Genomic DNA, 13,273 nt, shown 5'->3' with positions numbered 1-13,273 from the left:
CTGTCTTATTTGGCTCAGCAGAACTAAAATATATATCCTGCTGCTTTTACACACATAACACTCAGCGATTCTCTGCGCGATCAACCTCTCACATGTTTAAGCTGCGGGAGATTTCACTTGTCATGTTTGCATAGTAAGCTAACGATTAATAAGACGATGTCAGAGGAATTGGTGCGCAAATGATCGTCACTCACCAATCAGTACTGTCGCTCTCTATACACAGTTCACGCGATTGCAAAGTGAAAGCAAAAAACAAGCGCAAATTCAAACGCGACTTCAATATGTCACATATTGACAGTGGCTCACCGATGCCAATGACATAATTACCCAGCTACATTTCTGAAAGAATGCAAAAGCATTGACATATATTTTTCTTCCTACAATAGCCCGACGGGCAGGGAAGAGAGAGATTTTGGTAGCCCGACTGGAAAAATTTTGCGAGCCCTGTATCTGATTGAGGAATCACTCATCTTTGGAAAAGAGAGTTTATTACAGAGAAATGTCTCTTTCCAAAATAAAAGCTATACTATACGCTTCTTCTGAGCTATCTCAGCAGCATATTAAACATACCAGGTCCCCATGAGGAGAATCATGTGCTAACGGCTGTCTAAATGACTCAGGTAAAGTTTGGAGCATGCGTGCTTGTTGTTTTTGTCGGCTTCCACTTGTCTTTGCACTAGGATGATGTCGGAGTAAATGTGCAGTCATATTCGTTGTGTTCCCACTAGTGCTGTCAGCGTTAATCTGAAATGACGTTAACGCCACAACACGGCAAATCTCCGTTAACGAGCTACCGCGGATCGCCCTGAGCGTGGGGCTGGACGGCCAACACGTTAACGAGCTAACTGCGCTAACACACTAGCTCCCACCCATGTAATTGAGCATTGTGTGGCACATCCAACATACTGTTTTACTTTAGTCCATGACGCGCTTACCTTCAGGGTCATACGTCACATGAAAACCAAAATAGTTCCAAACGCCAGATCTGAATGAGGATGGGGGAGGTTCAATTTGCCATGTTGCAAGGAGAGCTTAACTTCTGTCTCGCTAGCTTGCCCTGCGCTCAGTGAATCTGCACTCGACTGCTCCGCCTAGGCTGCACTGTCGAGTGCAGATCCACTGAGCGCTCAACACAGACAGCATCGTCAGAAGGAAAGTTGATTAAATAAATTAAAAATTTTGTATTGTTCGATACATATGCGTACCGAACCGAAAGCACTGTATCGAACGGTTCAATATCGATACGAATATCGTTGCACCCCTAATATATATATATATATATATATATATATATATATATATATATAAAACTAAACCCCTTATAAAAAGCGAATTTCTAGTTTGATCTTATATTTGTGTAATAATGGATTTCTTTTTATATATATTTTTCCAGGTGATGACAGTCCAGTCTTTGAACATCATGACAGACATCATGTTACTGAGTCTCCTCTTTATTCCAAGTGAGCCGTCTCATTTCAGTCATTTATAGTCTGACAAATCAGTGCAGATAGAGAAACTTTACAAAGTCACACATTGTATACTGAAGGAAAACTGTCTACTGTTGGAGAAAAAATAAACACATGTCCTAAACTAATTTGTCATAATTGTGTTTAGATATACATTTATGTTCCTGATTACAAACAATTTCAATATGTTATGAAAGCTTTCAACAATCCACACTGAGCTACATCTTTTCACATTATTGATTTATCAAACTGTGTTTGATATGAAACCACAGATTCTCCTTGGAGGCCCAATATTACAATCCCAGGTGATCTGAAGGAGAAGGAGTCTGTCACTATAACCTGCTCAGCTCTCACTCCCTGTCCACACTCCCCTCCTCAACTCACCTGGAATCTCACACAAGACTCTCACAACAAAATAGAGCAAAACACAGATGGAAGCTTTACAACTAAAATCCAGCAGAACATCACTCTGTCAGACACACATGATGGAAAGAAGATCAACTGCTCTGCCAGATATCCTGTGAACCAAGGAAACGACACCAAGACAGCAGAGACAGAAGAGACTCTCAATGTTTCATGTAAGACAATCAGAGTTTATTGTTGAACTGAATCCTATAGGACAACATGATTTGTGGGATATGACTTTCTTATTTTTTTCTCCAGATTCTCCTAAAGACACCTCAGCATCCATCAGTCCATCAGCTTTGGTGTCAGCAGGCAGCTGGGTGAACCTGACCTGCTCCAGCAGAGCCAAACCTCCCGTCAGCAGCCAGCAAGTAAATCAGAAGAAGAAGAAGATAAGAGATAAGATAGAACTTTATTAATCCCTCGGGTGGGTTCCTCTGGGAAATTCGACTTCCAAAAAAAAAGCACAGCAACGACCGAAGTTACAGTTACAGAATTGTTATATATATATATACACACACACACACACACACACACACACACACACACACACACACACATATATATAAATACAGAGACAAATATAAATAAAATATACAAAGGGGATAAATAGAATAAATAGGAATAAAAAATAAAAATACAAGTGAATTGCACATTTCAAGTATTGAGTCTATTGCACTGTTGACTATTTACAAAAAGTATTGCACAAGGTATTGTACAGTGAGGTGAAGAGGCACTACAGCTTAGTTGTTCCCCCCTCCTTTGTCCTCCTGTTTCCCCTCCCTCTCCCCTCCAGAGAGGAGTTAAACAGTCTGATGGCGTGTGGGACAAAGGAGTTTTTAAGTCTGTTAGTTCTTGTCTTGGGGAGAAGCAACCTGTCACTGAACAGACTCTTCTGATTGTTTATGGCCGTGTGCAGAGGATGCCTGGCATTGTCCATCAGTTTCTTTAATGTCCTTTTCTCTGCCACTGTCACCAGAGTGTCCAGCTTCATGCCGACCACAGAGCTAGCCCTCCTGATCAGTTTCTCCAGCCTGGATGAGTCCCTCTTTGCTGTGCTGCTCGCCCAGCACACCACAGCATAGAAAAGGACTCCAGCAACCACTGACTGGTAAAACATCCTCAGGAGCTTCCTGCAGATGTTAAAAGACCTCAGCCTCCTGAGGAAGTACAGTCGGCTTTGGGCTTTTTTATACAGGTGCTCTGTGTTGCATGACCAGTCCAGTTTATTGTCCACCCACAGCCCGAGGTACTTGTACTTGTTGACCACCTCCACCTCCTCCCCCTCTATCTGAACCGGCAGTGGACCTGCTCTAGACCTCCCGAAGTCCACAACCAGTTCCTTAGTCTTTGAGGTGTTGAGTTGCAGGTGGTTTGTGTGACTCCATGCGACAAAGTTCCTCACCAGACTTCTGTACTCCTCTTCCTGATCATCCCAGATACACCCCATGATGGCTGTGTCATCTGCAAACTTCTGAATGTGGCATAATTCAGAGTTGTAGCAGAAGTCAGAGGTGTACAGGGTGAAGAGAAGAGGGGACAGCACAGTTCCCTGTGGTGCTCCTGTGCTGCTGACCACGGTGTCAGACGTGATGTCCTTCAGCCTGACGTACTGTGGTCTGTCGGTGAGGTAGTCGGAGATCCAAGCCACCAGGCAGGGGTCCACCTCCATCCTGTTCAGTTTTTCCTGAAGCATACAGGGCCGGATGGTATTAAAGGCACTGGAAAAGTCAAGAAACAGTATCCTGACCGTGCCTTTTCCCCCATCCAGGTGTGAGTGGGCTCTGTGTAGGAGGTACAGGATGGCATCCTCCACTCCGACACCCGCCTTGTATGCAAACTGTAGTGGGTCCTGGGCATGTTGTACCTGTGGTCGGAGGAGGTTGAGGAAGAGCCGCTCTAGAGTCTTCATAAAATGTGACGTCAGTGCCACCGGTCGGAAGTCATTCAGCTCATTGGGCCGGTTCTTTTTGGGGACCGGGACGATGCAGGATGTCTTCCATAGGGCGGGCACTCTCCCCAGTCGCAGACTGAGGTTGAAGACTCGTTGTAGCGGCTCCCCAAGTTCAGCAGCACACGCCTTAAGCATCCTAGGACACACCTTGTCTGGGCCTGCTGCCTTTCTGGGGCGAAGCTTCCTCAGTTGCCTCCTGACCTGATCCACTGTGACACTGGGAGATGTTTGGGAGGAGGGGAGGGGGGGAGATGTCTTGCTGCTGAGAGAGGGATTGGAGGAGGGGGGTGTCATGGTGTCAGGAAGGGGGGGAAGCGAGGGAGGCAGGAGAGTGGGGAGAGGACTCTGTAGTGAAGGTGAGGGTGAGGGTGGGGGGGTTGTGGGCTGGTCAAACCTGTTGAAGAAGTTGTTGAGTTCGTTTGCCTTCTCCACAGTCCCCCCCACTGTGCCTTTCTTGGTGTTGTGGCCTGTGATGGTTTTCACACCATTCCAGACCTCCCTCATATTGTTCCTCTCCAACTTCTGCTCCACCTTCCTCCTGTAGGTGTCCTCTGCTTCCCTCAGGCAGCGTTTCACCTCCCGCTGTGCTGCTTTCATCTCCTCCTTCACTTTGCTCCTGAAAGCATCCATTATGGAGAGATCAGCTTCTCTGTGCTGAGAAATGAAGCATCAGATCAGGACAAAGGACAGCAGGAGGATACAGTGTATGCACAGGTGAAAGTCAACATGTCTGCTCTCACATCTTTTGTTTTTAGGTAACTGTTAAAGTGTATAAATAGATGTCGCAGCTGTCCAATAACGAACTAGTTTACATGAAACTCAGGAAGTTTCAGCAGAAGACTCAAAACCTCCAAATACTGTAGCATTTTTAAAATTAGTTTTCTTATCATCATGTTCATACACTATTTATCTACTGGTGCCCTGCCTTGCTATAGGGGGTTTTTTTTCTCCGAAAAGTAGTACTTTGGGGTTTGTTATTCCTGATCTGTCTTGTAATTAAAGCTGATTTTAAGTTTGTTTCTTGTTTTCTGAGTCCTGCATGTTGGCTCCTGTCTGCCAACTTTGACAATAGCCACCAAAATTGGGTTGCTCGGTTGTTGAAAAACTACATGCTTTGTGTTTGCAGTACAGTCACAGAATTCTCAGTAAGGGTTTTGTGACACAGTAAATCCTGGGTAGGTGTATTACAAAGGGTAGTGTGGTATGTTGAGCTTAAAGTCAGTTTTCAGTGTCTTGAAGATGATGTTTTATTCTGCCCAGATCACCAAAGATATTCATGGTTAACATAAGCTGGTCCACAGTGGGTTAGGTTCAAAGTTTGGTCTAAAATTGTGTGAATGTTTCATATGTTCACTAATTCTTGAAACATTAGTATGTGATACAGATCACAAAAAATGCCTGGGATGGCCTCAGAGAGCTGAAAGAGTCAGAGCCCAAAGCAAAATTAGTTTTGCCTGTTGATAATACGGAATAATGATCATTCACACTCCTATTATAAACTTATTTCATTTTCTAAGTTGTAAAATTGTAATCCACAGTCATGAAAGCATACAACAGATTTGTAAATGTGAAGAATTTTTTTTAATAATGTTTAAAAAAAAAATTGAAGCAATTTCCCTTACAGAAAAGTGATGCATAAAACCTCAAATTCAATTTTCAGCCTGGAAAGGTTTTTACCCATCTCTGGTTTTTAATCTAAAATGGTATTAAGGTCAGCTACAACTTGGATAATGAATGTCACTGGCTCACTAAATGTAACAAAATACACAAACATGAAATAGATAAACTTATTTCTTCTGGGGCGATTGTGGGAGTTCGCCTTGTAATCGGAAGGTTGCCGGTTCGAGCCCCGGCTTGGGCAGGCTCGGTCGTTGTGTCCTTGGGCGAGACACTTCACCCGTTGCCTACTGGTGGTGGTCAGAGGGCCCGGTGGTGCCAGTGTCCGGCAGCCTCGCCTCTGTCAGTGCGCCCCAGGGTGGCTGTGGCTACAATGTAGCTTGCCATCACCAGTGTGTGAATGGGTGGATGACTGGATATGTAAAGCGCTTTGGGGTCCTTAGGGACTAGTAAAGCAATATATAAATACAGGCCATTTACCATTCTTTGTCTTTTTTAGTTTTAGATAATCAGAATTGGGATACTTTAATAATCCCAAAGGAAATGATGTGGATTACAGTAGATTAATACAATATATTACAAAGTTTAAACATTTCAGAACATTTCAGTACAAATCGCTCAATTATAACTTTCAAGAATATTTCAGAGGTGAAGTATATATGATGGACATTTTACTCTAACCTGCGAAACTTTGTCATTTGTTATTTTACTGTAAAGCATGTGCAAAAGGGTGTAACTATTGGAGTGTGTACGGTGTGTTAGATGGGGGAGTTGTACAGGGAGATGTAACAGGCAGGAATGATTTCTTTTCTTCAGTGGTCCTTTTTTGTAATCTCAGTCTCTCACTGCAGTGCTCCTGTGACTAGCCAGCGTGTCATGGAGTGGGTGGGAGTTATTATCCAGCACTGTCCTTATTTTTGATAACATCCGCCTCTCAGACACCACCCTAAGGGAGCTCCAGCTCCGTCCCCACAACATTACTGGCATTGCAGATCAGTTTATTGAGTCCTTTGGCATCTGCAACTCTTAACCTGCTGCCCGAGCATGCACCAGCATAGAGGATGGCACTGATCACAACACACTCATAAAATACCCTGAGCACTGTCCAACAGATGTCGAAGGACATCATCCGCCTCTGAAAACATGGTAATGTTTACCTCCACAATGTAAAGTGTGTACAAAAAGTGTAATTGCAACAATAATGTGTAGAAACAATAATTTAATTCAACAAGTGAAAACAAGTGAAAAATGCTTGAGAATATTTGAAATTACATGTATTTGACTAAAATCAACAAGTTCCTTGGTATATTCAAGGTTCAAGGTTCAAGGTTCTTTATTTGTCACATGCATAGTTATACAAGTATAACACACAGTGAAATGTAGCCTGACACGCTCCTCGGCATGTGCAAAAATTGGGGGGGGGGGGGGGTGTAGAGGAAGAACATTATATATATCTACATATAGTATATACACTGGGTGAATGTGCAGTAGTAGCAGCAAGCAGGTGAATTCTGTACATTAATGTGAATAGACATCTGACTATTTTACAGGATAGACAATATAAACATATTTAAAATTAAAGGAATTTGAAATGTACATTGTGCCTTGGTTTAGAGTGTTTGGAGTGAGTATATCTTATGATGAGTATATGATGAGTATATGATGAGTATATCTTATTATATTATAATTAGATCATATGAACAGAAATTAAATTTATACATGTGACAGTTTTTTCCTCACCTGATGCATTAGCCTCAGCTGAGCCTGAGGAGGAAAATGACCCTGTACTGATTCAAACAATCACATTTGGTGCTCTGATATTAATTCGTTTTTCAAGCTACTATTACCTTTAGATTTTGTCTTTTGTCCTGCCCAGCAGGACCTCAACTCGGCTGACCAGCAAGGAGCCCAAGGGCAAAGAAGATGAGACCAAGGTGCCAGGCCATGAACAGAAGGGCAAGAATGATAATACAGAGGAGCAGGTGCTGTTCATGGGGGAGGATCAGATGGACCCAACACTGGGCTCCAAGTCTCAAACCCAACCCAGGAAAGATGAGGGAAGAGGATGAGAAGATGCCTCAGCATCAATGATCTGTCAGCAACCACTAGAACATGGCCAAAATAAAACATTAATGAGACATCTATCTTTCCATTAAATCTGAATAAATATTGAGTGTAAACATCTGAAATAACTGCTAAGCCTCCCTTCCTTTCAAGACAAGACTGACAAAATGAAGTACACTTGTGCAGTCCACCAGTTTACACAGACACAGCAGGTCAACACAGAATAAGCTGCATATATTTTGCAAATAGCACATAACAGATCAAGTTAACTGCATTTTTAGAAGTACTCTGACAAGATGCTTATAAGATGAGTAATAATTGTTCGTTTTCCCCTACACTATCAGAAAATTACTTAAAAATTAAAATGACTTACCCAGTACTTAACATTACTTACAGTTCAATAATTTCCTTATTTTCTGTAATTGCAAATGAAAATTGCAAATGAAATGCACTGAAATTCCATTTAATTACAGGGGAAGTACGAACTTTATCGTTGGCCATAAGTGTTTCAAAACTGTCCAGTTGCTCTGTAAATTTGTCTAAATCTGCAGTTTTGCAATTTTTTTTTTAGATGAACAGGATTTGGCAGTCATGGTATTACCTGCACATGTTAAAAATCTACTAAACATACAGTAAACATTTCACCAAGCTGTCAGTTATTCAGTCTTAATTCCATTAGACAAAGGGGATTTAAATCTCGTGGCGTTATATCATAACACAGTAACTAAAGAATCCGCAAGAGAAGATAATTATTGTTTGGAACTCTTAAGCTCAGGTATCAACAATCAGCTGTCTGCTGCTTAATTGTATTTACTGCAGTGTTACTGTATAGTTTTCATTCTGACCGAACCACTCAAAGTGATAAAGTGCCTGCTTTTTGCTGATTCACTTCACTGATGAACTCCTGACAGAGTAAAAAGGGAACATTAGAGTACATAGGGGAAGTTGGTCAGTGGGGTTCTGACACTGTTTGTAGGTGCTGTGAGAAAGCAGACACACAATATTTTGCAAACAAATGTCTTAATTATGTGGCCTACTATCTGTTAAGCAACTACGAAAGTTATGTGTTCAAGAAATTTACTACAGGACCTGAGGAATTGTAGCAGAAAATGACACTGGAACAAAATTCACCTCTCAGTGGTTTTCAATTTTGTGTCTGATTGATGTGAATTCTGCCGTCAGTAAATGACTAATACAGTTTTTGTTGAATCACTTAATCAATTAACAAGATAACGTCATTAATAATTAAAGTACTCTTTAGATCTTTATGTCAATTAAGTGTATTAAAGTCCTAATTATGTGCATAATAATTTTATACACAGATTAATACAATAATAACAATGAAAACCGTAAGTATTTGAATAAGCATCTTGTAGGCCAGAGTAAAAATCTTAAAAATAAATGTAAAAAAAACCACTTGAGTTTGAATCAAGACTGGTGTATAAAACACAAAGTATTTATTTTGGTAAAGCTTAAGAAGCAAAACATGCAAGGACATGAATATGATCAAGATCAGAACGGGTAGGGGAAAAGCTGTGGTTCCTCCTGTGGTTGACATGCTCTGCTAGGCCTTTACTGCAGCCACCTTCAACTGCTGCTTGTTTGTGGGTCTCTTATGCCTTCAGTTTTGTGTGTAATAACTGAAAGCATGCTCTGATGGCTTGACTAGCTCGGCCTTTCTTATCTCATTTCTTTGTTTTCAAGAAACTTGTATGTTCTATTTGCAGTCACATTGTCAATAAATACTAGAGATGCAGTTTCATGCTACACCTAAACCATACCATTGCCCCCATCATGGTTGGCAGATAATCCTGCATGCATCTTAAGTTATTATCTTATCTTTATCTATACTTTTGCCTCATGATTGTGGTGCAAGTTCATCTTGGTTTCATCTGTCTGAAAATATTTTATTTCGAAAACTGTGAATATTTTTTAACCTAATCTGGCCATCCTGTTCTTGAGTGTAACCAGTGTTTTGCACCTCGGTGGAAACTTTCTGTATTTCCATTCGAGTCTTTGGGTTCCCACTTTAACACTGATATAAATTTCCTCCATAGTATTTGATAGGTTTGTAGCTTGAACCTATTCGCTGGAATGTTGAAGACAATATAATTACACAGCAAAAGCATTGAACACCAAGTAGGCAAAGTTCTTCATGTTACTCATGCATGAGGGAGACCTGCCTGGAGCCAAGTGTCGTTCCACCACTTGACCTCCATCAGACTCTCAGCCAGGTTCCCCATAGCACTCCTTTTATTGTGGTTACATGAACATGCATAGGGTCATTAACATATAACATCTTACATAGGTATACATGTGAACAAAGAATACTGTGTGTGTGTGTGTGGGGGGGGGGGGGGGGTCAGAGTGTGACCCCATAAACAACTTCCCTTAACCTGCTGGTCTGGAAAATCCAACAGTTCATCTAAACAAAAAGCACTTAGACTAGAACAGACGTAGCTACGTTAATCCTACCGTAAAACAATAGGACAAGGTACGACCTCTCTCATGCTCCTAGGATGTAGGTGTGCATTCCAGTGTGGAATACACACCCAGCCTTTGCAGCCTGCTAAAGATCACACATCCTATCACTACACAATGATTATACACCTCTAAGCATATATGGTTAAATATTTCTAAGCATAAATGACAATCAACAATACAAAACCTAACAGTATTCTTGTTCTTTTTTGTATGCCGTGGAGGGTTTTTCTTTTCTTAATTATATCATATTACAGCTCTCCATATATTAGTTCTTAGATGTATAAGGGATTCTTTCAAATGAAAAGTTGTTATTATTTCATATTTCAGCTAGTCTTCAAAAGCATGTTATTAAAATCAGGCCATTTACATTTTTCGACTTATCTTTTATAAATCTGACAAAATTTCTCTTTTTGTATTACTACCCTAAACTTCTATAAGTGGTTTAAAAATGACCCACATTTATTTCCTATAAAATTTCATGTGAACCTTTAATTCTTGTCAGTTGTGACTGTCAATACTATGGATTTTGTTGACCACAGTGTCTCACAGAGTTATTTTACACAGCAACAATAAACAGATAGCATTCAGAGAGCAATTCATCTGTGATTGTGTCACTGCAAACAAACAGCTTGCACCATCGGGAGGGAAGTGAAAGTTTCTTCAGTACATGCCAGACAAGCCCTAGTATGGCCTTAAGATCCTCTGGGTTTGTAACGCACACATGGTCAATTCAGTAAACGCAATGGGAGCTGACAGTGCAATACAGAGAGATTGTTAGAAGGAATTGAACATGATTTATTGATGTAAAGAATTCAGCAGAAAGATGACTGGAGTAGTGATCTCACAATCGGCTTTACAGTGTCAGAAGGTGGAAGTGATATAAATCTTAGATTAGCCACAAACACCTGGGAAGCAGAGATGAGTGACTAAAGATCTTATTAAACGTACGCATTAGCTTCACTACATGCCATCTTCTGGTTTTGTGATGCACACATCTCCTATGCAATAGATGGAATGGTTTATATGGGAATATAACCAGGAGAAAAGGTTCAGAACTATCAAAGGGGAAATATTGTCAAGAGGTTGTGCAGTAGATTCAGAAACACAGGGCATAACATCACCACAGATAACTTTGTTTTTGTTGTGCCTTTATGCCGTCTCCTGGGCCCTGTGCTTCGTACGTCGCTTACTACATCCAAGATCAAATGAAACATCCAAGACCAAACCATCGCGCTAACCGTGAGCGCGCTAATCCGGTTCCCCGAACACACCTGCTGTTGACGATTAGTACAGCTGGACGCAGTAATGTGACATCACTGGGTGTCGTAAAAGGGGCTACGCATCGATAGTAGAAACATTGATCGGCAACCCTCTGATTGGTCGGCGAAAATGTCGACGGAGCGCGCTCGGCTCGGTATTTTTCGGCAGCAGAGCAAGAACTCTTGAGTGAGGGATTTCAGGAGTTTCAGAGTTTAATCAGAACGCAAGGGAACACTGCAAAGGCTGCAAAAGCAAGGAGCGAGGGCTGGCAGGAAGTTGCTGACAAATTAAACTCGTAATTTAATAATAACAATAATAATGGAGTGGATTGATATAGCGCTTTTCAAGGCACCCAAAGCGCTTTACAATGCCACTATTCAGTCACTCTCACATTCACACACTGGTGGAGGCAGCTACAGTTGTAGCCACAGCTGCCCTGGGGCAGACTGACAGAAGCCAGGCTGCCATATCGCGCCATCGGCCCCTCTGGCCAACACCAGTAGGCGGTAGGGTAGATTTATTATATCACACCATATTATCCAATATTATATTACATTATATTATAATATGTTATATTTTATCCTCTTTCACATTAGAGCCACGACAAGACCCACTAGAACATGGGAACAGGTAAAAGTGAAATATAAGAATGTTCTACAGAATGGTAATATTTATCACTTATATTGCTTTTAGTCTCTTGGAAAGAGACCCTGGAATAATCTGTTTGTTTATAACAGCAACCAAGAAAAGGGCAGAGCAAAAAAAGACAGGTGGTGGTCCTGCACCCCCTCGTCAACAAGTTGGTTAAGTAAATAATACCCTCACGGGAAAATCGATATCTCTCTATGAGCACACTGTCGCGCTGAGCTAAAGGATCCTGTCTGTCCCGCAATATACGCTGGATTCTGAGGACTCTCCTTATCAATCTTGCACCTTCCGCAATGGGTGGCTCGCGTATACGGACAGGACATGGCTGCGACAGACTTCCCAAATCCACCTTCGCTTTTATAGCCGTGGTCTCTCATCTTGATTACACGAAGTAATTTACAATTGCTACTCTGAAATATGAATTAAATCTGTAATAATCACATACATGTAATAGAATGTTAATAGTACATTTCCCTTTTTTAGGAAATGACCTGTGTGAAATCAATAAATGGATCAGGTGCTGCATTGTCTTTAGTTACATTGATGTTATTTATTTATGGTGAAACAGTGGTGGAATATCGCTGTTGCTTTCGTATGAATGACGCGGGCATACCTGCGTGGCCGCGATCTAATCCTGTTTACATAAAGTAAACCTGCTCCCCAGCAGGTTTACGCTTACGGCTCTGTTGCTATGACAGCAAGTCCCGGATGGGCTTCGGGGAACCGAACGATCCAGGATCACGCGAAATCGTCAACAATCTAATCCAGCTAACTCACTTAGCGCGGTACGAAGAACAGGCCCCAGGAGAAGGATCCTCAGTCTACACCAGAGTCCCTACAATAGTAGGGACATAATTAGATTCATTGGAAACTTTACAATGGTCAGCTATGTCACATAGCTGTTGTATTCCTGAGCATAATGTGTCACAATAAAATGGTTGATGAAAATACCAGAAAGGAAAAAAAGACAAGAGTGATCACATTTTACCACAAGGGCAAAGAAGGTGTACACACCATGGAGTAGATGGTTGGTACCTACATCCGCAAGTATCAAACACAGAGTGGACCCATGGTGCTGTGGTACATTCTTGACATTGCCACCCTTAATGCCTACACCTTTTTTAGGGGTCAGCACCCTCAAATCAAGAGTAGTGTCACCAGTGCACGATGTGTCTTCGTCAATGAGTTCTCACAGGAGCTTTTCACATCACACATGAGAAGTTGACTAGAATGTTGCTGCAACTGCAAACCCAATCACTGAAGCAATGGAAAGGTGTATGATGATAAATGCCACAACTCGGCCACAGGAAAAAAAAAAGCAGAAGGGTTGACCAAAGAGATGGAAGTGTCAGATGTGTCCGAGCAATCCACAATC

At 41.6% G+C, this 13,273-nt stretch overlaps 1 long non-coding RNA gene across 1 annotated transcript; it reads left to right on the top strand.

Annotated features, from left to right (window-relative positions):
- Positions 1-1,391: 1,391 nt before the first annotated feature.
- Positions 1,392-7,614, top strand: LOC143420280 (uncharacterized). The gene is made up of 5 exons (XR_013100087.1): positions 1,392-1,460; positions 1,739-2,044; positions 2,130-2,298; positions 4,370-4,539; positions 7,322-7,614. It is a non-coding gene; the product is annotated as an uncharacterized LOC143420280 (long non-coding RNA).
- The last annotated feature ends 5,659 nt before the right edge of the window (positions 7,615-13,273 follow it).

Source organism: Maylandia zebra, linkage group LG9 (genome assembly GCF_041146795.1).
Source record: "Maylandia zebra isolate NMK-2024a linkage group LG9, Mzebra_GT3a, whole genome shotgun sequence".
NCBI classification, from domain to species: domain Eukaryota; kingdom Metazoa; phylum Chordata; class Actinopteri; order Cichliformes; family Cichlidae; genus Maylandia; species Maylandia zebra.
Note: the sequence above shows the minus strand (reverse complement) of the source record. Positions and strands in the feature narration are given on the sequence as shown.